We start from the raw sequence: 23,714 nt of genomic DNA, 5'->3' as shown, positions 1-23,714 counted from the left end.
CAATTTTGACTTTAAATCAAGCAGCTTTAGGTCCATTTTACTTTGACTTTATTTTGTTTCGACTCTCGAATACTATCAAAATCGGTGAGAAGTAAATCTTATATTACATCTTATACTAAGCATACAGGTACAGGCATAGCTCATAACTGAATAGTTTAGGTTAGGCGGGAGGGTGACAGACCCGCACCTCTCCACTACCGCAGGAACCTATTCAGTTATGACTTATGAGCTATACTTATACCTACATATAAACACGTATAATCAAAGGATCTATTAATATTGGCATAAGTCACGATTAAAACTTAATTAATAAGATTTTCATGTCGAATTAGTTTTAAGTAACGTTTTGCTCCGTCAACTTCAGAACGTTCCTTTTCACTTATGTGTTAAATGTTTAATCGTTTTATTTTAATTTTTCTAAGTAGTTATGGTAACTCAGAGTAAATTTTTAAGTTTTCGAGGAGATTGTAATATGTGTAATTTGTTAATTTATTTAAAAAAAAAAACGTAGTCTGTTGTAAGATATTTCGATGAAAATACAATTTGAATATTTATCCAATCTTTAAAAAACCTGATTTTAATTTCTTTAAATTGGATTTCGTGCAATAAAACTTGTTTCACACAAAATAAAAGTTTGTGTGAAATGCTTAATCTGAGTGTTTTTTTTTTAATGTTATGTGGTTTGAAAAAAAAAAAACTGGGCGTTAAATATAAAATTTTAGTCTATGCTTCCCAATTTTATATACCAATGATTTTACTCTGAGTGTACACATAATTCACGCGCCAAAAGACAAGAATGTTTGCCGAAAGGCTTATCGATGTTTGAAGCTTATTATGGACTTATGTTGGATTACTTTTGTATGCTAAGTACAATGGGGATGATGCCTATGTCAAAAATAATTTCTTTCTTAGTAATTACTAAATAGAGGGTCTTCCAAAATTCGTAAAATCAACATTCGCTGTTAGTTTTAAGTTTGCTAACCATTTTAAATTATCGATTTAACCAAAAAAAGTACATCAAATTACGTCAAATGTTATGACGTCACATCTGCGTATTATTATATACTATATATAGCTCGATTACCACTCACTGACTCACTGACTCATTGACATAATTGTTCTCCTAGAAAGAGACGGAAAATGATATAATGATGTGGGGGAGTTGTGTTCGGTTTCGGGAACCCTCTGGGGAAAAATTATGACATTTCGGAAAAACAAGATGGCGGCCGATGTGATTTTTGCAGCTCCGTTGTTTTCCAACCGATTTCATCGAATTTTACAATCTTTAAAGAAAGTAGTAAACGGTTAATAGAAAATGTGAAAAAAATTGGAAAAACAAGATGGCGGCCGAACCGTAGCGTTTTGAAAATTTTGAATTTTCGACCCCGAACCGCGGCGCCACAGATCCAAGACGGGGTAGTCGAGGATAACTATTTTTCGTGTTTCGCCCACGATTATCCTGTATTTTGACAGAACGGGAGTGGTTTTAAAAATTTCAAGATGGCGGCTGTCGTGGCGGCCGTTTTGTTAGAGGTACGAAAAAACGCAATTTTAAAAGTTAAATATCTGAAAGTTGGCAACATCGGAGCGATTCGGCTTCTATGTAGCGATTGTACGTATAGGCTCGAGGTATAGATTGGAGGAAAAAAATTACCCCATTTTTCGGGAAATTTCAAGATTTTCGGGAAACTGTAAAAAATCGAAATACGGACTTTTTGCAAAATTCGAGTATGAGCGATTACGTATTTTGCTCGTACAAATGACATTTGGGTATTTTTGTCACCGGAGACTGGCAACACTGGAATTTATCAAAGTAAAAGTGATTTTCGACACGGTCTTTTTCACGGTATCGCCTTTCGCGTGGGTGCGAGCGAGAGGAAAGATTGAAACGTCATCGGGAGCGGTATATCCTGTAGTTAATAGGAAAATTATGAAACCGTGTAAAATCTTTCTGCGAAACGAGTTGGCGGCCATTTTGTATTTTTTTTAATTTTTCGAAATTTTGATCACGTTTTTGAGGCAGTTGGTAACATTTTGGAAAGTCGACATGTATCAATCGATTGTGTGACTCAACCAGCAGTATCGAAATATGTACACAATGTTGCCACATTTGGGGAGATTTTCGAGATTTTCCCCAAAAACTCCTCCTGTAAAATTTTGTATGAAATTTTTTTTTTCACTGATGGTTTCGTATAGAAAACAAAAAAAAAATCGAGGAAAAATTTGGAAATAGCTGATGATCGAGGATGTCGGAGACGGGTGAAGGGTCCGCTCAAGGTATTGAAGATAGGTGGGGGGTGCTCGACCAAATGTCATTCATGACATCATCCAATTGCCAAAAAGCTGAAAAAAAATTCAAAATGGCGAAGAAAAGATGGCCGCCATACAAATTTCGCCGGCGTCCAGCTCGGAGGGTATAAAAGATGGAGGTGCGGTTTCTTGGCAAAAGAGGATCAGGATCCAAAGGTCTACTCGATGAATAGAAAAACAATTCAAAATGGCGGAATTTATTTTCCCATACATTTTGTATGGCGAATATTGAATGTCTCATTCTCCTAGAAAGAGACGAAAAACGATACGATAATGTAGGAGAGATGTGTTCGGGTGGGGGAGGCGAGTAGGGAAAAATTATGACATTTCAGAAAAACAAGATGGCGACCGACGTGATTTTTGCAACTCTTTTGTTTTCCAACCAATTTCGTTGAAACTCGCAATCTTAGAAGAATGTAGTAAACGATTAATAGAAAAAGTGGAAAATTTTGGAAAAACAAGATGGCCGCCGCACAAATTTCGTCGGTGTCTATCTCGGAGGCTATAAAAGATGGAAGAGTGGTTTCTTGGCAAAAGATGATCAGGGTCCGAAAGTCTACTCAGTGGAACAAACTCTGCATGCTCGCGGACCACTTTAGTGGTCCGCGCACCCACGCACCCTACTTTATTAACCTCAACTACCCCGTTTTTACAAAAAACAATATCGATGTCAATTTCAGGGTTTTCCAGGGTGCTGATTTTGGTAATGACATTCATTTCGAAATCCAAGATGGCGGACTTACATTTTCTACAAAAAATTGAAATGGGTGTAATTTTATGGGTTTTTCGGGGTGAATTGTGTATCTTAATAAATAAATTTGGTTTTATATAATAAAGTTAACCTAACCACGTCACGCGAGCTGCTTTAGCAGCTCGCGCACCGAGCGAAACACTAGTTATACTATATATAGCTCGATTACCACTCACTGACTGACTGACTCATTGACATAATTGTTCTCCTAGAAGGAGACGGAAAATGATATAATGATGTGGGGGAGTTGTGTTCGGTTTCGGGAACCCTCTGGGGAAAAATTATGACATTTCGGAAAAACAAGATGGCGGCCGAGGTGATTTTTGCAGCTCCGTTGTTTTCCAACCGATTTCGTTGAATTTTGCAATCTTTGAAAAAAATAGTAAACGATTAATGGGAAATGTGGAAAAAATTGGAAAAACAAGATGGCGGCCGAGCCGTAGCGTTTTGAAAATTTCGATTTTTCGACCCCGAACCGCGGCGCCACAGATCCAAAACGGGAAATTGAAACTAATAATTTTTTTTTGGTTTTGTCTACGATTATCCTGAATTTTGACGGAATGGGAGTGGTTTTTAAAAATTCAAGATGGCGGCTGTTGTGGCGGCCATTATGTTAGAGGTACGAAAAAACGCAATTTTAAAAGTTAAATATCTCAAAGTTGGCAACATCGGAGCGATTCGGCTTCTATGAAGCGATTGTACGTATAGTTTCGAGGTATAGATTGAAGGAAAAAAATTACCCCATTTTTTGGGGAAATTTCAAGATTTTCGGGAAATTATAAAAAATCGAAATACGCACTTTTAGCAAAATTCGAGTATGAGCGATTACGTGTTTTGCTCGTGCAAATGACATTTAGGTATTTTCGTCGCCGAGGACTGGCAACACTGGAATTTATCGAAGCAAAAGTGATTTTCGACATTGTCTTTTTTCAGGGACGATCATTTCGCGTGGGTGCGAGCGAGATGAAAGATTGAAACGTCATCGGGAGCGGTATATCCTGTAGTTAATGGGAAAGTTGTACAACGATGTAATTTATTTCTGCAAAACGAGTTGGCGGCCATTTTGTAATTTTTTGAATTTTTCGAAATTTTGATCACGTTTTTGAGGCAGTTGGCAACATTTTGGAAAGTCAATATGTACGAATCGATTGTGTATCTCGGCTGGCAATATGGAGATATGCAACCAGTGTTGCCACTTTTGGGGAGATTTTCGAGATTTTCAACTAAGAAACTCCTGTAAAATTTTGTATGAAAATTTTTTTTTTCACTGATGGTGTTATATAGAAAACAAAAACTTAGTAAGCCAAAATTATGGAGAGAGCTGATAATTGAGGATATCGGAGACGGGTGAAGGGCCCGCTTAAGGTATTGAAGATAGGTGGGGGGTGCTCGAGCAAATGTCATTCACGACGTCATCCAATTGCCAAAAAGCTGAAAAAAAATTCAAAATGGCGAAGAAAAGATGGCCGCCATACAAATTTTGCTGGTGTCCAGCTCGGAGGGTATAAAAGATGGAAGTGTGGTTTCTTGGCAAGAGATGATCAGGGTCCGAAGGTCTACTCGATGAATAGAAAAAAAATTCAAAATGGCGGATTTTTTTTCCCCATAGAAAATGTATGGCGAATATTGAATGTCTCATTCTCCTAGAAAGAGACGGAAAACGATACGATAATGTAGGACAGATGTGTTTGGCTGGTGGAAGCAAGTAGGGAAAAATTATGACATTTCAGAAAAACAAGATGGCGACCGACGTGATTTTTGCAACTCTTTTGTTTTCCAACCGATTTCGTTGAAACTCACAATCTTTGAAGAAAGTAGTAAACGATTGATAGAAAAAGTGGAATTTTTTGGAAAAACAAGATGGCCGCCGTACAAATTTCGTCGGTGTCTATCTCGGAGGCTATAAAAGATGGAAGAGTGGTTTGATGGCAAAAGATGATCAGGATCCGAAGGTCTACTCGGTGAAACAAACTCTGCATGCTCGCGGACCACTTTAGTGGTCCGCGCACCCACGCACTCTACTAAATTATTATCCTAATTTACAAAAAATAATATGGATATCGTTTTCAGGGTTTTTCAGGGTGCTGATTTTGATAATGACATTTATTTTCAAATCCAAGATGGCGGACTTACATTTTCTACAAAAAATAGAAATGCCTGTCATTTTATGGGGTTTTTCGGGGTGAATTATGTATCTTAATAAATCAATTTGGTTTTATATAATAAAGTTAACCTTACCACGTCACGTGAGCTGCTTTAGCAGCTCGCGCACCGAGCAAAAACTAGTTATACTATATATAGCTCGATTACCACTCACTGACTGACTGACTCATTGACATAATTGTTCTCCTAGAAGGAGACGGAAAATGATATAATGATGTGGGGGAGTTGTGTTCGGTTTCGGGAACCCTCTGGGGAAAAATTATGACATTTCGGAAAAACAAGATGGCGGCCGAGGTGATTTTTGCAGCTCCGTTGTTTTCCAACCGATTTCGTTGAATTTTGCAATCTTTGAAAAAAATAGTAAACGATTAATGGGAAATGTGGAAAAAATTGGAAAAACAAGATGGCGGCCGAGCCGTAGCGTTTTGAAAATTTCGATTTTTCGACCCCGAACCGCGGCGCCACAGATCCAAAACGGGAAATTGAAACTAATAATTTTTTTTTGGTTTTGTCTACGATTATCCTGAATTTTGACGGAATGGGAGTGGTTTTTAAAAATTCAAGATGGCGGCTGTTGTGGCGGCCATTATGTTAGAGGTACGAAAAAACGCAATTTTAAAAGTTAAATATCTCAAAGTTGGCAACATCGGAGCGATTCGGCTTCTATGAAGCGATTGTACGTATAGTTTCGAGGTATAGATTGAAGGAAAAAAATTACCCCATTTTTTGGGGAAATTTCAAGATTTTCGGGAAATTATAAAAAATCGAAATACGCACTTTTAGCAAAATTCGAGTATGAGCGATTACGTGTTTTGCTCGTGCAAATGACATTTAGGTATTTTCGTCGCCGAGGACTGGCAACACTGGAATTTATCGAAGCAAAAGTGATTTTCGACATTGTCTTTTTTCAGGGACGATCATTTCGCGTGGGTGCGAGCGAGATGAAAGATTGAAACGTCATCGGGAGCGGTATATCCTGTAGTTAATGGGAAAGTTGTACAACGATGTAATTTATTTCTGCAAAACGAGTTGGCGGCCATTTTGTAATTTTTTGAATTTTTCGAAATTTTGATCACGTTTTTGAGGCAGTTGGCAACATTTTGGAAAGTCAATATGTACGAATCGATTGTGTATCTCGGCTGGCAATATGGAGATATGCAACCAGTGTTGCCACTTTTGGGGAGATTTTCGAGATTTTCAACTAAGAAACTCCTGTAAAATTTTGTATGAAAATTTTTTTTTTCACTGATGGTGTTATATAGAAAACAAAAACTTAGTAAGCCAAAATTATGGAGAGAGCTGATAATTGAGGATATCGGAGACGGGTGAAGGGCCCGCTTAAGGTATTGAAGATAGGTGGGGGGTGCTCGAGCAAATGTCATTCACGACGTCATCCAATTGCCAAAAAGCTGAAAAAAAATTCAAAATGGCGAAGAAAAGATGGCCGCCATACAAATTTTGCTGGTGTCCAGCTCGGAGGGTATAAAAGATGGAAGTGTGGTTTCTTGGCAAGAGATGATCAGGGTCCGAAGGTCTACTCGATGAATAGAAAAAAAATTCAAAATGGCGGATTTTTTTTCCCCATAGAAAATGTATGGCGAATATTGAATGTCTCATTCTCCTAGAAAGAGACGGAAAACGATACGATAATGTAGGACAGATGTGTTTGGCTGGTGGAAGCAAGTAGGGAAAAATTATGACATTTCAGAAAAACAAGATGGCGACCGACGTGATTTTTGCAACTCTTTTGTTTTCCAACCGATTTCGTTGAAACTCACAATCTTTGAAGAAAGTAGTAAACGATTGATAGAAAAAGTGGAATTTTTTGGAAAAACAAGATGGCCGCCGTACAAATTTCGTCGGTGTCTATCTCGGAGGCTATAAAAGATGGAAGAGTGGTTTGATGGCAAAAGATGATCAGGATCCGAAGGTCTACTCGGTGAAACAAACTCTGCATGCTCGCGGACCACTTTAGTGGTCCGCGCACCCACGCACTCTACTAAATTATTATCCTAATTTACAAAAAATAATATGGATATCGTTTTCAGGGTTTTTCAGGGTGCTGATTTTGATAATGACATTTATTTTCAAATCCAAGATGGCGGACTTACATTTTCTACAAAAAATAGAAATGCCTGTCATTTTATGGGGTTTTTCGGGGTGAATTATGTATCTTAATAAATCAATTTGGTTTTATATAATAAAGTTAACCTTACCACGTCACGTGAGCTGCTTTAGCAGCTCGCGCACCGAGCAAAAACTAGTTTCATATAAGCTCCCATACTAAATGAGCGTTTTGACCTTTGATAAAAAGTCGCTGATTTGACTAGTAGTCATCATCCCTATTATCATTCATCTCTTATCATGGTTGTGTGAGCAGGATAGATAGATATCTGCTCTCCCTATCTCTTAATTTGTTTTAATATGACGTCACTTTGTAGAACTTGGCGCTTGTAAATAAAAACTGAATTTGAAATAAAGCTTACGTTCCACTGCTTTGCTAGCTGTAACTTGCTATCGCAAAGCTTTTGTTTTTGATTGTAATATTTTGTAAATAAAGTCTGTGTTTCACCGTTAGCTATAATTTGATGTGATCGCACATTGGCTATATATACATTATAGAGGAAATTACATATCAAATCAGCTGTTATTTTTTTTAAGTTCTTTTATACTTACTCTTAATTAAAATAGAACAAATCTAAACTTTAAAAACTTTACTTTGAAAACGGTTTTGACTATAATGCGCTAAGATCTATTTTTTATAATAAAGTTGTCCACGCCATTATGAGCTATAAAAAAAATGTTTACAAGCCTATTATTTATACTTTATTGCACTAGGTATGTATTACCAATCGTACTTAAATCATGCACGCAAGTTTGCTTGTATGAAAGTAATATTATACATGTTGTTTTGTTTGTTATTATTTTCAGTCATCTTAAAGGAAGTTTTTGTTTTTTCTTAACAAAAATTTAGAGATCCTCACCGCAAGTTTATTTTAAATCTAATAAATAGGTAGTTCATAAGAAAATTACTTACAAAATACTAATAATAATGAATAGATTTTATTACAATTTCACATTTTGCTATTAATTTTGTTAGCATCTCAATAATGATTAACTAATTCTTCATTTAATTATTATATATTTTGAAGTAGAGAAACAAGAAAACTTATCTCATGAAATAGGATGAAAATATTATTTATAAGTAATATTGTAACAAATATTTTGACATGTCCGACCAAGTTCCTTTATGTCCAAAAGTGTGCCTTGATAATAATAATTATCAATAATTATTAGTTGAAAACAGTAGGTCTACTATCAACTATTATGCAAATCAAGACTTATGAAAAGAAGATTTACGCTTTATAAGAATTAAATTAAAAATGATTTAACAAATTTATTTGATCAGTATCTAACAAAGGTCATGATAACATAATCAAAAACGATTTAATTTAAATATTAAATCAGAAAACTTGAAAATAGAATAATTAATTAAAAGTTAAAAGTAGGCCTACTGCAGTAGAAAAATATTTATCACATAACATCAGATTTTAAGTAATATATGATTCTAAAAAATGTAATAGCTTCGTACAAAAAAGCAATAATGTTTTTCCATCAGTAGGTTGATTAGATGCCATAAATATTTAATTATAATATGTCTAAGAGAGAAAACAATAAATAATTTTTCCAAGCGATGCGATAATGTAACAACTTATTGCTTTGCGTTTTCATTGGATAGCATCCTTATTGTTAATTATATGTATAGATGCAGTCCGCTAAATACCAAATATCTTCAAATAGTTTTATTGTTTAAGATTTTCCTTTAACTATAAGCAGTTAGTTGTAAATGAAAAAATGTAGTCTTCAATTTAATATTATTTTCCATTCGCTATGATATAGTATTTACTTATATGTATTTATGATTTTAATAAATTCTACTATCTATATAAAAACAGTCAGAAGGCACTGCGGACCACCGTTTTTGATTCTGTTTAGTATTTATTGTTATTTTCATGAACAGAATTTCCAATCCAGGCTTATAGAAAATCATTTTTGTAAATTACAGAGAGATTCTTATATGAAACCTCAGCATTTCAAGTATTAAATTTCCAACAGTATGCTATGCATTTATAAATAGAAAAAATATATACACGGTGACTGTTTAGTTGTCTTACAAAAGCGAATTTGGGGGTCATTTTGAGATGGGTAAAAAGAAAAACTTCAAGGTCGCATCACCAACATAAATATTGCTCAGAGTGTCGATGGATGTAATAACTAATCTTATGTTCTTGATTTTATAATTTACAAATTATGAAATTTTAATTTTTGATACCTACTACTAATAATTTCAGAAAACAAAATAAAAACCAGTGTTCTGACCACCAAATTTTTTTAAAATGTTTTATTTAATTTTTTTGTAACTGATACAAAAAACGTAACATTGGTTACATTTATCTGGTTCGCTTTTAAAAGACGACTAAAAAATTATCGTGTATAAAAACCACTTTTAATCACTTCCCTACTTATTGAAATGTATTGAAAACTTAATATAAAATGTATGATTGTGAATAGTATAGTTTATGCCATCTTTTTTTTTACGAATAGTGTAGTGAAAATAGACAGTTGTCCTTCTTTCGTGGTATACTTTCAAAACTTAGATGACCAGGTTTCAAAATGATGCTAATTCTTTTAAAATATGCCCTTAGGATAGCACTACTTTTAGACCTGTCTATTTCAAAACAACCATTTTGGGAAGATCCGTAATTTGATTTTGAATGTCATATTGTTGTGGTTCAACCAAGTTTTTTTTGGTGTTTATGGAAACAATTGCATTCAATCTGTGCTCGTAAAGAAACTTGAGTTATTGTTTGTTGCAACTTTGTTTCTGAGCTGCAATTGTTTGAACTTTACATTTTTTTACTATATTTTTAGACACTAAATGGTTCCAAATTCTTATTTTCTAGATTTTTTCTCCGAAGTTGAGACATTTTTTTTAATTGTAGATATACCCTTTTCAATGAACTTGTACCTATAAGCTAGTTAATGAGCGAGAATTTAATATTTTGCGAGTCTAACTCACTGTATCCGAATTCCGTAAGGAAATGGGACATTAAGTAAATCCGTACGGAATTTTGATATGTTTTAGTAATAATGTGTAATTTTTTTTTATTGTCATATTGATGGGCTATGTGATGCTTTGTACTGTCATTGTTACTTTTTGTTTCAGTTAAGTTTGTAATTTTGTAGATATTAGGTTGAATAAATATGTGTGTGTCGTTTTGTCATCGTAGTTTCTTAATAGACGTTTTCTTTTTAAAATGCCCATTATTTCATTTTGGAGGTTGAACTATCGTATCGTGTTATTGCTTTAGGTGGAACGATGCCTTTATTTTTATTATAATATTACAGATAATAACACTTTTTATAGAATTTTGTGCTTCATAGAAGCATAAGTAATGTAGCCTGTACTTATTGAAATCAGAGCAGATTTTTTTTCTTTTATGATATAAACAATAATTATTCATTTATTTAAACGATAGTTCAACGTTCAAAATTGTGCTGAGCAGTGAGCATTATCAAAAAGTCCACATGGAAAGTAAGAAAAACCAGGAAAATTAATTAGTGTGTAATTTTAAATAGGTTTTCTACCGCACTAATAAATAATTGGTTTATCAAATAACTCACTAGGTATAACATTTTCATCAACTAAACCTATTGTTAAGACGAGATTTTTTATGTACCTATTCTATAATGATATTAGAAGTGTAATATGAAATAAATTTTGTATGATATCGTGGTAAAAAACCCTTATTTTATGCGGACTAACATAAACGATGTAATTATTGTAAACTGTTCTTTTTTAAGTTACATTGTAAATTTCATTTTTTTTTTACTAACATGAAGTCGTGTAAAAATTTGAAATGATAAACGAATTCTGAAGTTATGAAGGTATGAATTTTATTAAAAATAAAACTCGAACAAGATTGACAGACCTAAAACTTTTTATCCTTTTGTAACAAAAATTGTGATAGGATAGCACGAGTTTTAACCCTGTCAATTTGATTTGTAGTTTTGCATTGGAGGTAATATCGACAATTGACACTTATCACAAAGTATCTAATTCAAACAGTTTTGAAACAAAATCTAGTTATCATTAACTTTTAACCGAACTATTTCAAAGGGTATCTAATCTTAAGTCCTAACCTAACCAAATAACAACGAACCTTTAAGTTCCTATGTATTTTTAAGAACTTTACCCTAATCCTTATAAAAGCATTCTAATTGGGATCCACAGGCAAAACTTATCTCAGAGGGCGCCACAAGAGGTCCGGCCAATGTCAATGTCAAAATCCACATTATTGTTTTTTTTTTGTGTGTGTCCTCTAGTTTTTCCTCCGACATGATGATCGGAGACTTTTGTTAGCAGACATAGCTTCATTTTTTTTTTGTTTTGTTTGTTTGTTAGTTGTGCTAAAAAATTGTTGATATCGATATACGATTACATTATACGTGAATACACGATTGTTTCGCGAATTACCTAAAGATGTATGATTTTTGATATGATGTATAATTTTCCAAATTTCCGTTAAAATATTTAGTTTCAAAGTTATAGTCTCAAAAATTTACATACAAATCTTTAAAACTGCGTTATTTTAAAACTTATTATTTTTTAACGGATACTGGCCAACCACAGACATAGAAGTAAATTTCTAGAACGTGTTTACAAAATTAAATTGAGTTTCAATGGTTGATATCTAAATGAGAACTAAACTACGTTTGTATGGACCGAGTGACGGAGAGTCCTCTGTTATTTCTGGGTAATGTCAATAGTCGATGTAACTTGAAACAGGCAAAGCTTGGCTGCTGTACGTAATATTAAGGGCAATGCTCGTCGGTTTATATCAATAAAGCACATTGTGGCACATGATTTATTAGTTTTATTTAGAGTAGGTATAGTACCATAGTCATAATACTAGTTTTTCGCCTATTGTAAAATATTGAGAGTGAACATTTTACAATACAGTGAAGTATCAAGTAGATGCGTTTGAGGATTCAAAAGTACTTGTTAATTTGCAAGTTTAATTGAATAAAAAATACTTATAGTTATTTACTAGAGGATGTCCGCGACTTCGGTTTAGGTTTAGCGATTTAGGTTTTTAAAAATCCCGTGGGAACTGTTTGATTTTCCGGGATAAAAAGTAGCCTTTGTCCGTCCCCGGGATATAAGCTAACCCTGTACCAAATTTCGACAGAATCGGTTAAACTGTTGGGCCGTGAAAAGGTAGTAGACAGACAGACATACTTTCGCATTTATAATATTAGTATGGATTTACTTAACATAGCCTAACAATTGGAACTTAAAAAACCGAACTCACAAAATTTAAAAATTATGAATACGTAGATTATGCCAAACCCCTTCTCATTTTGAAAGGAGACTCGTGCTCTGTAGTGAGCCGACGATGGTTAGATCATGATGATGATGATGATGATGATAAATAAAGGTTATATTCGAAATATACAACAATAGCCTTTTTCGTGGGATTGGAGAGAAATAAGCCTACGTCGTCTGAGCAAACACTGCTCCCTACATTCAGCGTCACGTGCCGGTGTTTGTGGAAGGCGACGGGATTTCTATGGAAATCCACAATAAATAGCCTGCCCGGGAAATTTATTGAAGATCAGCAGAAGGGTAGCGTTGCAGTAGGTACGTAGATATTGGTATATTGGTTTAGGAATGTTCATAGAACTAGCGGGAGCTGGAAATAATCGAAAAAGTTGATAATTTTGATGAAAGTAATAGAGATATCTTGCATCCCGGGGACGGACAGAGATATTTTTGTCCCGGAAAATCAAAGAGATTCCTTGAGATTTATATAAACTTTTACTTGGAAGAAGTCGCGGGTAATATCTATTTGGTACAGAGACGGCGGGCATCCCGGAAATAGATACAGGGGAAATAGGTACTTTTTATGCTTCAAAATCAAAGATTTTTCTCGGGATTTAAAAACCAAACTCCACGCGGACGAAGACATGGGCATCATTTAGTATTATTAAAAGTTAAACACAGCTTTTTGATAAACTTGACAGACGCGACGGACGGACGGACAGACAGACAGACAGACAATAAAGTGATCCTTTATGGGTTCCGTTTTTCCTTTTGAGGTACGAAACCCTAAAAACTGTGATAAGTCTGACGCAGTGGTAAGCGCTGTGTTCTTATTAGTGGGAGGTTCCGGGTTCGATCCCGGCAGGGGTTTGGAATTTTGAATTTCGAAATTTCGGGTCTGGTCGGATGCAACGCTTTGGTCGTGGTTAGTCACCACCCTACCGACAAAGCTGTGCCGCCAAGCAATTTGGCGTTCCGGTATGATGCCGTGTAGAATCCATAGGGGTATAATGAAAACTGCTATACCCCGTCCGTGTTACCCCGCTCCCATCACTTACCACCAGGTGAGATTGCAGCTAAGGGCTAACGTGTATCTGAGTTAAAAAAAAAAGAAAATAGATCTTGATTTAGATTTTTGAAAGTCCCTATACCTATTTATCTTTCACACATTTATCTATTGACTCCATGTCAGCTGGCTGGGCAAACAAAATAATTCAAGTGCACTTTATACAATGAGCCTCCAGACAGATGTATGTAGGTTTGTATATACAAGTAGACAGCCGGTAATAGGTACATCATTCTGAATTCCATAATATCTTTGTTAATCTTCTCTTACGTGACGAGGGTGCGAACTAGTGATGTACAATTGTTAATTTAAAAATCGTAATCAAATAAAATAGAGATGCCTAACTGGAATTAAAACCGATTTTTAGGAATTGAAAATAACTTTATCTTATATAGAAACAAAATGTGATGGTATTATAAGCAGGTAAGTATTTTAAATAAACTTAACAATAGAAAATTACTTGGCTGCAATCAAACCTGGTGGCAAGTGATGATGTAGCCTAAGATGGAGCGCGCTTGCCTAGAAGATACCTATTCGCTCTTGACTTGTACCCTATTATAATTGAACAGAGGAATACAATACATATAGACTGCTAAAATCATAACCCTTCCTTTTGACTTTGCCGTAGTCGGGTAAAAAGGTGTATTTTTAAAATATCTATTTACTTACTATTCGTATAGACCTATATCGATTTGTTAAATTAAAAATGGATGATTTAAAAGAATAAGAAGACAAAATTAAAGGATAAATGTTGAAGTCTGTGGCGGCGTGGTAAGATGACGTTATATCAACCATCATTATTTTTAATTAATTATTATTATTTTCCTCCAATATACCAAATAAAGAAATTTCACTTCAAAAATTTAGTTTAAGGTTAACTAATGTTTGACTTCAGTCTAGTCTAATGTGAAAATTCGCTACATCCCTAGCGCGTATTACTAAGACATATCAACCAGTTAACCTTGGCCCGTCCCTCTTGTAACTTCATTGTCTTTACCAAACAGAACCGGTGGCTGGATAACAACTGGGGGTCAAAGTTAACTGGGCGGGGTATAATCGTGAATTGTGAGAGGCCACCCTTATTTCACACCTCGTAATATTGCCGAATGTCATGCTTCGAGTTACTTAGTATTGTTATGGGTTTAAATGGTGCGTTATTTTGATGATAGGGAGGTAAAATGGGGCTAAATAATATTGTGATCCTCCAGCCTAAAATCTTCGGCTTTAGTTTTTAATATTAAAATCAGTTTTAATTTTTCAGTTTCACTTGTATTTAACTTACTTTTATTTTACATAATTCGCATTCGCATTTAGATAAACCCACGCGGTATTATTAATGTAAATACATACTAATATTATGAATGCGCAAGAGTGTTTGTCTGTCTGCTAAGTTTTCATAGCTCATCTGTTTAACCGATTTTGATATGTAGAGAGATAACCATCCCAAAGAGTATGAGATGGTTTTCTCTGGGATTTAAGAAAACTTAATCAACGTGGATGAATTCGCGGGCTTTATCTATTTAATAAAGAGATAGCTTGCATCCTGGAAATGGGCATTGGCTACTTTTTCCCGGAAAAACGGGGGTTAAAAAAATCCACGCTAATAAGTCGCGAGCATCATCTAATCATCATGATAACCGGTCCACTACTGAGCAAGGGTTTCCACTTAGAAATAAAATGGTTTATAGTTCGCCACACTGTGCACTGGCCAAGTGTGGATTGGCAGATTTCACACGTCTTTGAGAACATTATGCAGATCTCTCAGGCAAGCAGTTTTCCTGTCATCATTATCTAGTAACTAATAATAAAATAAAATTGTTTACGACCACCTAGAGGTAATAAAGAGTAAACAGATATAACAGTATTAATATTTTCGTCCCCGCAACAAGGTAAAGTTGCCAAAAATGAATTCCCATCCCATTTGTATCGGGCGTCTAATCCAATATGAAAATACGTCCTAAGCGGCTGCAGAATATTGCAGAATATTGGAGGGAACTGAAAATCACCTCTTTCAACCCGTAAATAACATTTTCAGTCGCCGTAAAAATATATAACGTCCTTCAAACATGTGCCGCTCCACAAGGTTCCGCAGTTCTAATTCGAGGATATAAAAACAATTTCAAGTCTGGAACTGGCTTGTTGTTTTTAGAATTCCGTACCTCCGAATTAAAAAACGGAACCCTAATAGGATCACTCTTGTATACACAGCCATTACTTGATCGATTAAGTAGGTTCGTACACATAATATTATATCAATCTGAACACGGGCGTGTAAGGTAAATATTTTTAAGTAAAATTGGCTACAGAGGCTATATATAGTCTTAAAATAACGTGGTTCGTTTAAGTTAGAGTTAAACTTTTAAAAAAAAAATAGGTTGCACGAGCCACTTGTTCATGTACTTTCCTCCATGATTAAGGTTTTATTAAATGTAAAGCTTTGACTCAAAATTAACAAACTCTGACTTCATCTCTTGAAATGAATTTCATCATGAAAATGTATAAGCGTGTGCGAAGCAAGCGTGTCAAATACTTTAATTTTACAGAAAACATACTTATCGAAAAGTGAAAATAATTCAAAAAGAATAAAAAAATTTAGTACCGACATGCCCCCGGGATCGGGGACACGAGGGGACTGTTCCGTTCGCCCTATACTTATATGGCTGGCTTTGATCTAGCCTTCAAAAAAGATATCAAAAACTTGTTAACAAAGGAAAAAGATCTAGATACAATTTTATCAATGTTGAGAAGCCTTCGACCGGGAGTGGATTATGTGCCGACAAAAAAAAAACTGTATTGAACTTTTTTATGTTTACGTAAATGTTGTTTTATTATTGCGTCCTTGTTCTCTGTACCAATCCAGTTACAAAAGTCCTTATCGGGGCAGGTGGAATAAAGAGCAGAAAATTGTTCGAAATGTAATTTGACGACCCCCCTGGCGCAGTGAGCGTTGTGGTCTTATAAGAGGGAGGGTCCGGGTTCGATTACGAAATTGTCTATAGTCTAGTCTAGTGGGTGGCTAGTTACCACCCTACCGGCAAGGCAGGGCCAACAAGCGATTTTGCGTACTGATACGATGCCAAGTAGAAACCGATCTATTTACTTACGGGTTTTATGAAATTTCCATATGCCTTCCAAGTTAGCCCGCTTCCATCATCATTATTCATATATTCCATATCATCATTAGATTGCATCACCACTTACCACCAGGTGAGATTCCAGTCAAGCGCTAACCAGTAACCACAACGGATTAAGAAAAAAGAATTTCAATAAGAGTTTAAATTACATGAAATCGAAATAATTGTTTAATTAACGTTTTGGTCCTCACTAACGAAAATAAAATACGCACTGTTAGTTAGCATCATAAAATAATGTGTATAAAGTATTTCAAGCATAACTCAGAAAAGCAGGTATTATTGAAATATTTTAAGCAAATAATAGTCTTCTCAAATTATTCTTGCGCGGGGCATAGGAATCTATCTATACAAATTGAAATTTTTTCTCATAAAAATATGCAACATATTATTTTTTTACGCTTAAGCACCGATTCAACGAGCGGTTCGCTTATGCTTAAATAAAATCCTTTATTATAATAAGCACATGCGCATTGAATTATGTTTTTCCGCTTTTTCGCTCGCAAGCGGAAAGCTGGCGTAAAAAATCCATCGCGCGCGTAATGCGCCCTATAATGCGCTCATTAAATAAATGTAGGGTAGGGTGTTAATATAATGATAGAGCCACTACGCTTTACTACCCTTTACAGCGACTGATTTTAGATAAACATTATTTTATTAATACATAGGTACGAGGGGAAAAATTACAGGGCCAGTGTAAAATTATGTTCAACTATCGACACTTGAATAAGTAGATATTTTAAAATTATAGTCGGGTATCCTAGATCATTTTTTCGTTTTAATGACCGTTTTACATTGAAAAGAACAATGGTAAAAAAGTATTTTTTTTTGAAGAGTGAAGCTACTTGAAATAATCGGACTGAATTATCTATATGAGGCAAAAATACTCCCAAAATTTGTGCCTGCACGACAGGCACTATTGTGCCTATGTTTGTTCCAATAAAAATGGTCAAATAAATAATTACCGCCATGGTAAAATACTTTCAAGGTCTGTCATTCCTGGATTACGTACAATATAACACTGTAACAGCAGTTGCCAGATTAATGTACCACTATTATTTCCTGTCACACCGTTAACTTCATTATTCACGGCTCTCCATATGTCAGGGGGTTGGATCAACCCTCACGTTCAAAGTGACCCTTGTATTGTTGTACAAAATCTTGTTGTTTATATTTTTTTCTACCCTTTGTCTGGACTGAGCCGATCTTGTATTTTTTTTTGTAAAAAAAAGTACCTACCTATGGCTTCTAATTAATAAATAATCCCTCCTTAATATTATTACAACCGAGCCCTTCAAGGGTGGGCGTTTTAAGCAGTTAAACATCACTTGGTTTAACGTGACGGAAAACATCGTGAGGGAACCTGCATACCTAAGATTTCTCCATAATGTTCTCAATGGTGTGTGAAGTCTGCCAATCCACACTTAGCCAAATGATGTGACTTGGCCAAGTGACTTGGCCAGCTTGGTGGACCCTTCTCATTCTTAGAGGAGACCCATGATCAGTAGTGAGCCAGCGAAGGGTTGATCATGCTGATGATGATGATCCTTTTACAATTTTCCAGCAGAAAAGGAAAAAACATGATAGTTGAGGTATTATAGATATTATAGATTTCTTATCTTACTGGATATCTAAAGAATTGCAATATATCCAAGTAAGTAGGTATATATCCTCCATGGGGAGGCAATCCTAAATTCACGCAAGCGTAACCAGGGGGCTAATTATGTCTTGAGGGCCCATTTGTCGTAGACGAGAGGTAATATACGGACTTAGCCTCCATATTATTATTAGGTAACCCCAAGTCTTGAGTTGGATTCCAGATCAATTCAGGAGTTTTTTTTTTTCACTACTAGTTGATGCCCGCGACTTCATCCGCGTGGATTTAGGGTTTTAAAAATCCCATGGGAACTCTTTGATTTCCGGGATAAAAGTTGATCATGTAAATTTCCGGTACGCAAGCTACCTTTGAACCTCATATAAATCGGTTAAGCTGTTGGGACGTGAAAAGTTAGCAGACAGACAGACAGACAGATACACTTTCACATTAATTACCTATAACATTAAGTATGGATAGACACACGCATCACCGCAATCACACCTGATGGGAAGTAATCAAAAAGCTTATTCACTCTTGTTTTAAGATACCTGGATTGTTTTTGGCAGGATTCCTTGTTTTACTAAGGACCCTAAAACCAGTCAAGTGTGAGTTAGACTCGCACACGAAGGGTTCCGTACCGTCGTCGTACAAGAATATATACTTTTTAAAATTTTCAATTTACAGGGCAGCAATTTTGGAATTTTTATTTGTCATTATAGCGGTAATAGAAATGTGGGAAAATTTCAACTCTCTACCTATTACGGTTCATGAGATACAACCCGATGACAAACAGACAGACAGCCGGACGAACGGACAGCGAAGATTTAGTAATAGGGTCCCGTGCCACCCTTTGAGTACGAAACCCTAAAAAGGAATATAACATTTATCTTTGATTAAATTATTAGGCACTTAATCACTCCCTAAACAACATGATTTGTGTAATCTGTAATGTTTAATAATCAATTAATTCCCAAATTAATTATTTCCCCAGAATTAATTAAGTGAATCAAACGTGCATAAAAACCAATAATATAATTAGTTGCTTACTATGTAAAGTGCAATTAATATGATAACATTTGCGCTTTGACGCTAGTCGATTAATTAATTAATAATTAATTAAGTGCTTATTACATTGTTTAGTTGTTGGGCACTTGTTGATTTGTTCGTAATTTTCTTTTATATTAATTGTAATTTAGTTTTGACCTCAGATTTACCGAATAAAAGAGTTGTTACTTTAAATGAGAACGCAGTCGAAGACTTGTTGATTAAAAGAAGCTGTTACTCGTGATCTCAAAGAAGAAAATAAAGTGAGTAAAACCGCGTAAAAGAGCAAGTTTATACTAAGAAAGTTGTACGTAGACGTCCTGTTGCTGCCTTTTAATCAAGTAAAGTAAAAAGGGCGCTGCGTTAGACAATGTAACAGTTTCGCATTAAGTACGGAAAGTACAACTTTGTGTTCTTTGTGCTCCCAATAACTATGAGAGGATGAGATAGAACGGCTACAGCGAGGGAGCGTTTACACTTGCTATTGTACATGCTCACTTGTAATTGAATTGAAGATGTAATTTTTTTACATTAAGTATGGAAGGTACCAAGCTGAAGTGGCAGTGGGCAGGCCATGCCTGTCGTAGAGACGATGGCCGTTGGAGCCGGAAAGTTCTTGAGTGGAGACCGCGTTTAAGCAAGCGTAGTGTGGGACGCCCTCCGGCACCATTGACCGACGATATAAAGAGGCTGGCGGGAAGTGGCTGTATGAGGTAGGCTGAGAACCGGGTGTGGTGGCGCTATATAGGGAAGGCCTATTGTCCAACAGTGGACATCCACATGCTGATGATGATGATAATGATGATGATGGAAGGTACCACTTTGTGACCGTAGCAAGTTATAAGAACGGTTCTAAACGTTTACCAGCGGAGCTTTTACACTTACTTCTTCACTTGCTCCCTGCCAAGTATGGTTACAATTTTGTTACTAAAGCTGTTGTAAAGTAAGTTATGTGCTTCCCTGCCTACTTTTTATTTTTATTGTTACAACTTTGTGGTACAAATAAATAAATAAATAAAGTAAGACGATGTAAGAGTTCCTTTGAAAAAACTTTTTATTCTTTGTTCTCCCAACCAACTGTGTATAAGAGGAGAAAATAAGATGGTTATGACCGACTACATAACAAGCTTTTACAATTAAATTCTACTTTCCTTGCTACTTGCCAGTTATTAAGGCTGTTGTGAAGTATGGCTTACATACCTTCATACATGGTAAGTACAACTTAAATGTTTCGTTCTTGTAGGATTTTTGAACACTGTAGAAGCACAATCGATTTGTAAATCACGTTTGATTTTGCAATGTAAAACCTTATTTCATCTTATAACTACTGCAGTGGTCATATAAGCTCATAAAATTTCCTTTGATACGCTTCCACTACAAAAAAAAAACGAAATCCAGAACATCCAAAGAGTTTGAAGTAAAGTCAAATTTAAAAATGAATTAAAATGAATGATTTATAGGGCAAATAAGTAATCTTCGCCTCTAATATTTGTCTCTTGTAGAAAGTTAACTTGCCCGTGAAAAATTCCGTTCAAAAGCAGCACAGTGGTGCAACAAAGTGATTGTTTCAGTTACCTGCCGAGAGACGGTGCCTTAATTTTGCTGCGCCTGTCCAATATACCCCTCACAGCGCTCTCTCTTACTCTATACATGCATACTATATGCATTTTCAATTTAAAGTTTCTTTGTAAATGAGTTGAGAAATAAATAGGAGTGCCACACGCCTAGGTCTTTAACAGTGGTAATAATGAGTTTTTTTAATTCAGATACAAGTTAGCCCTTGTTTGCAATCTCACCTGGTGGTAAGTGATTATGCAGTCTAAGATGGAAGCGGACTAACTAACCTGGAAGGGGTAAGTGTGACAGTTTTTCATTAAACCCTTTCGTTTCTACACGGCATCGTGCCGGAACGGTACGGTACGGCTTTGCCATTAGGGTGGTAACTAGCTACGGCCGAAGCCTCTTACCAGACAAGATCAGAAATTTAGAAATTATAAAATTCCAAACCCCTGCCAGGAATCGAACCCGGGACCTCCCACTAAAAAGACCACAGCGCCCACCATTACGCCAGGGAGGGGACGGGTAGGTGCTAGTGGATATAATGTGCCTATTTGATATTTTTCATAACGTGCTCGCTGTGAAGAGGATGTAACGTGACGCGACGTGACGCGAATACGCTGTCTACGTCACTTCATAATAATATGTTTTATTTGATGGATATGTACTTCTGAATATTATATCCTGTGTGTATCATAATAACACCTCGGTTCTGTGGTGCAACAGCTATGTTCACCAAGACGTGGACAGATGGCTATGATGTCATGTGGAGCAAGAAAACAACCTCGCTATTGTCCAGAGTCCGTGGAAGCAGCAACGGCGTCATCACTTACCACCAGGTGAGATTGCAGTAAAGGGCTAATTACCACTGTTAAGGTGATGCATTTCAGTGCTCTCTTCATACAAACGTACAATGGTGATCACTACATTATTTGGTATTATAAAATACGCTCAAAACTAAATATTATTTTGGTTTGTTTCGTCATTATCAGGTTTATTGATGTATAAAACATTGAAAAAATATTGTTTTTTAAGTTATGAGCCTCGAAAGATTCCTATTTTAACCCCCGACCCAAAAAGAGGGGTGTTATAAGTTTGACGTGTGTATCTGTGTATCTGTCTGTGGCATCGTAGCTCCTAAACTAATGAACCGATTTTAATTTAGTTTTTTTGTTTGAAAGGTGGCTTGATCGAGAGTGTTCTTAGCTATAATAGAAGAAAATCGGTCAGCCGTTTGAAAGTTATCAGCTCTTTTCTAGTTACTGAAACTTTCACTTGTCGGGGGTGTTATAATTTTTTTATTTACACATGTATGACAACTTTGTGCGTAAATAGATAACATTTTGAGTATAATAAGGCCGTAACTCCAAAAAATTAGAGGTGCGTGCCCGGGATTGAATTCTGGACCCCCCGAATATGAGGCTGAAGTTTTAACCATTAGGCTATAACCGCTTCATATGTGAATATGACATCTATACATATAATAAAATTGTAGAAAAGTGGTGTCTGTACAATGGAAATATATAAAAAAAAAGTAGCAGGGGTTGTTATTATATCGATGCCGAACCCGAAATTGTAATTAATTTTTTTTTGTCTGTTTGTCTGTTTGTCTGTTTGTCTGTGTGTTTGTGCACGCTAATATCAGAAACGGCTCATTCGATTTAGATACGGTTTCCACTAATATATTGTAGTAAGCTTCACTTAAAATTTAGTGTTTATTTCATGTCAATCGGTTCATAAATAAAAAAGTTATATCAATTTAAAGAATCACGGTGAACATTTTTAACGTACATGCTGCCCGAAAAGTCACTATTCCACGCGAACGAAGTCGCAGGCACAGCTAGTCGAAAATATATGTGATATAACGTCCTTCATAACAACCCCGTGACATATTCTGTGACGCGTGACATGACATGACATCATGACATGGATATGCCCGCTGATACTCGTTCACTGAAACAAGTCATTAGCAGGCTATCTCGCGCTTAGATCGAGCATCAGCCCTAGCATAATCAGAGCGACACATCTATCGTGGTTTTTGCAACGTTGAATATTACAGTTTACAATTTCGATGTCGCTAGGAAGCGTTATCGCACTGCAGAAAGATATGCAACTGTAATTTTTTTTTTCAATCAATCAATCAATCATTTATTTGCAGTAAACGTAGGTTCACTCATTTAGGTAGGTCGGCATTTATTTCATTACTAGATGATATTACACATTACACTACAGAAGTAAAAATTATTTCGTAGTTTTTTTAATGGTACTTATCTTAACAGTTATCAGTAATTGTCAGTAATGTTACCTGTCGTTTTAGCTAGCTTTCTAGTTACACCTATATGCATACATTAGTTTAGAGCTAATACTAAAAGCGGACTAAAGTAGCGATAGATCCAAGTTACCCTTGTCCCTAGTTAACGATTGTGTCACTATTTGGTTAGGATGTGATCTAATTGATAAATGTTCTGTGCGGGTAGTTGGACCGATTGTGTGGTCCGACCGCGTTGATTAAGACAACCTAACTTGAGCGAGGTACCGCAAATATGTACACTCACCCTATCGGTGTTGACTCAAGAAAGTACAGCTATTTTTAACCGACTTCCAAAAAAGGAGGAGGTTCTCAATTCGTCGGGATCTTTTTTTAATTTTTAGGGTTCCGTACCCAAAGGATAAAAACTGCTGTCTGTCTGTCTGTCTGCGTGTCACAG

At 35.7% G+C, this 23,714-nt stretch overlaps 2 long non-coding RNA genes across 2 annotated transcripts; one reads left to right on the top strand and one right to left on the bottom strand.

Annotated features, from left to right (window-relative positions):
- Positions 1-101: 101 nt before the first annotated feature.
- Positions 102-868, bottom strand: LOC123873200. The gene is made up of 2 exons (XR_006797636.1): positions 242-868; positions 102-139 (listed from the first exon to the last, which is right to left on the bottom strand). It is a non-coding gene; the product is annotated as an uncharacterized LOC123873200 (long non-coding RNA).
- Positions 869-7,493: 6,625 nt separating this feature from the next.
- Positions 7,494-21,906, top strand: LOC123873197. Its single transcript, XR_006797633.1, has 3 exons — positions 7,494-11,672; positions 15,451-15,457; positions 21,897-21,906. It is a non-coding gene; the product is annotated as an uncharacterized LOC123873197 (long non-coding RNA).
- Positions 21,907-23,714: the final 1,808 nt, after the last annotated feature.

This window comes from Maniola jurtina, chromosome 16, assembly GCF_905333055.1.
Source record: "Maniola jurtina chromosome 16, ilManJurt1.1, whole genome shotgun sequence".
In the NCBI taxonomy this organism is placed as follows: domain Eukaryota; kingdom Metazoa; phylum Arthropoda; class Insecta; order Lepidoptera; family Nymphalidae; genus Maniola; species Maniola jurtina.
Note: the sequence above shows the minus strand (reverse complement) of the source record. Positions and strands in the feature narration are given on the sequence as shown.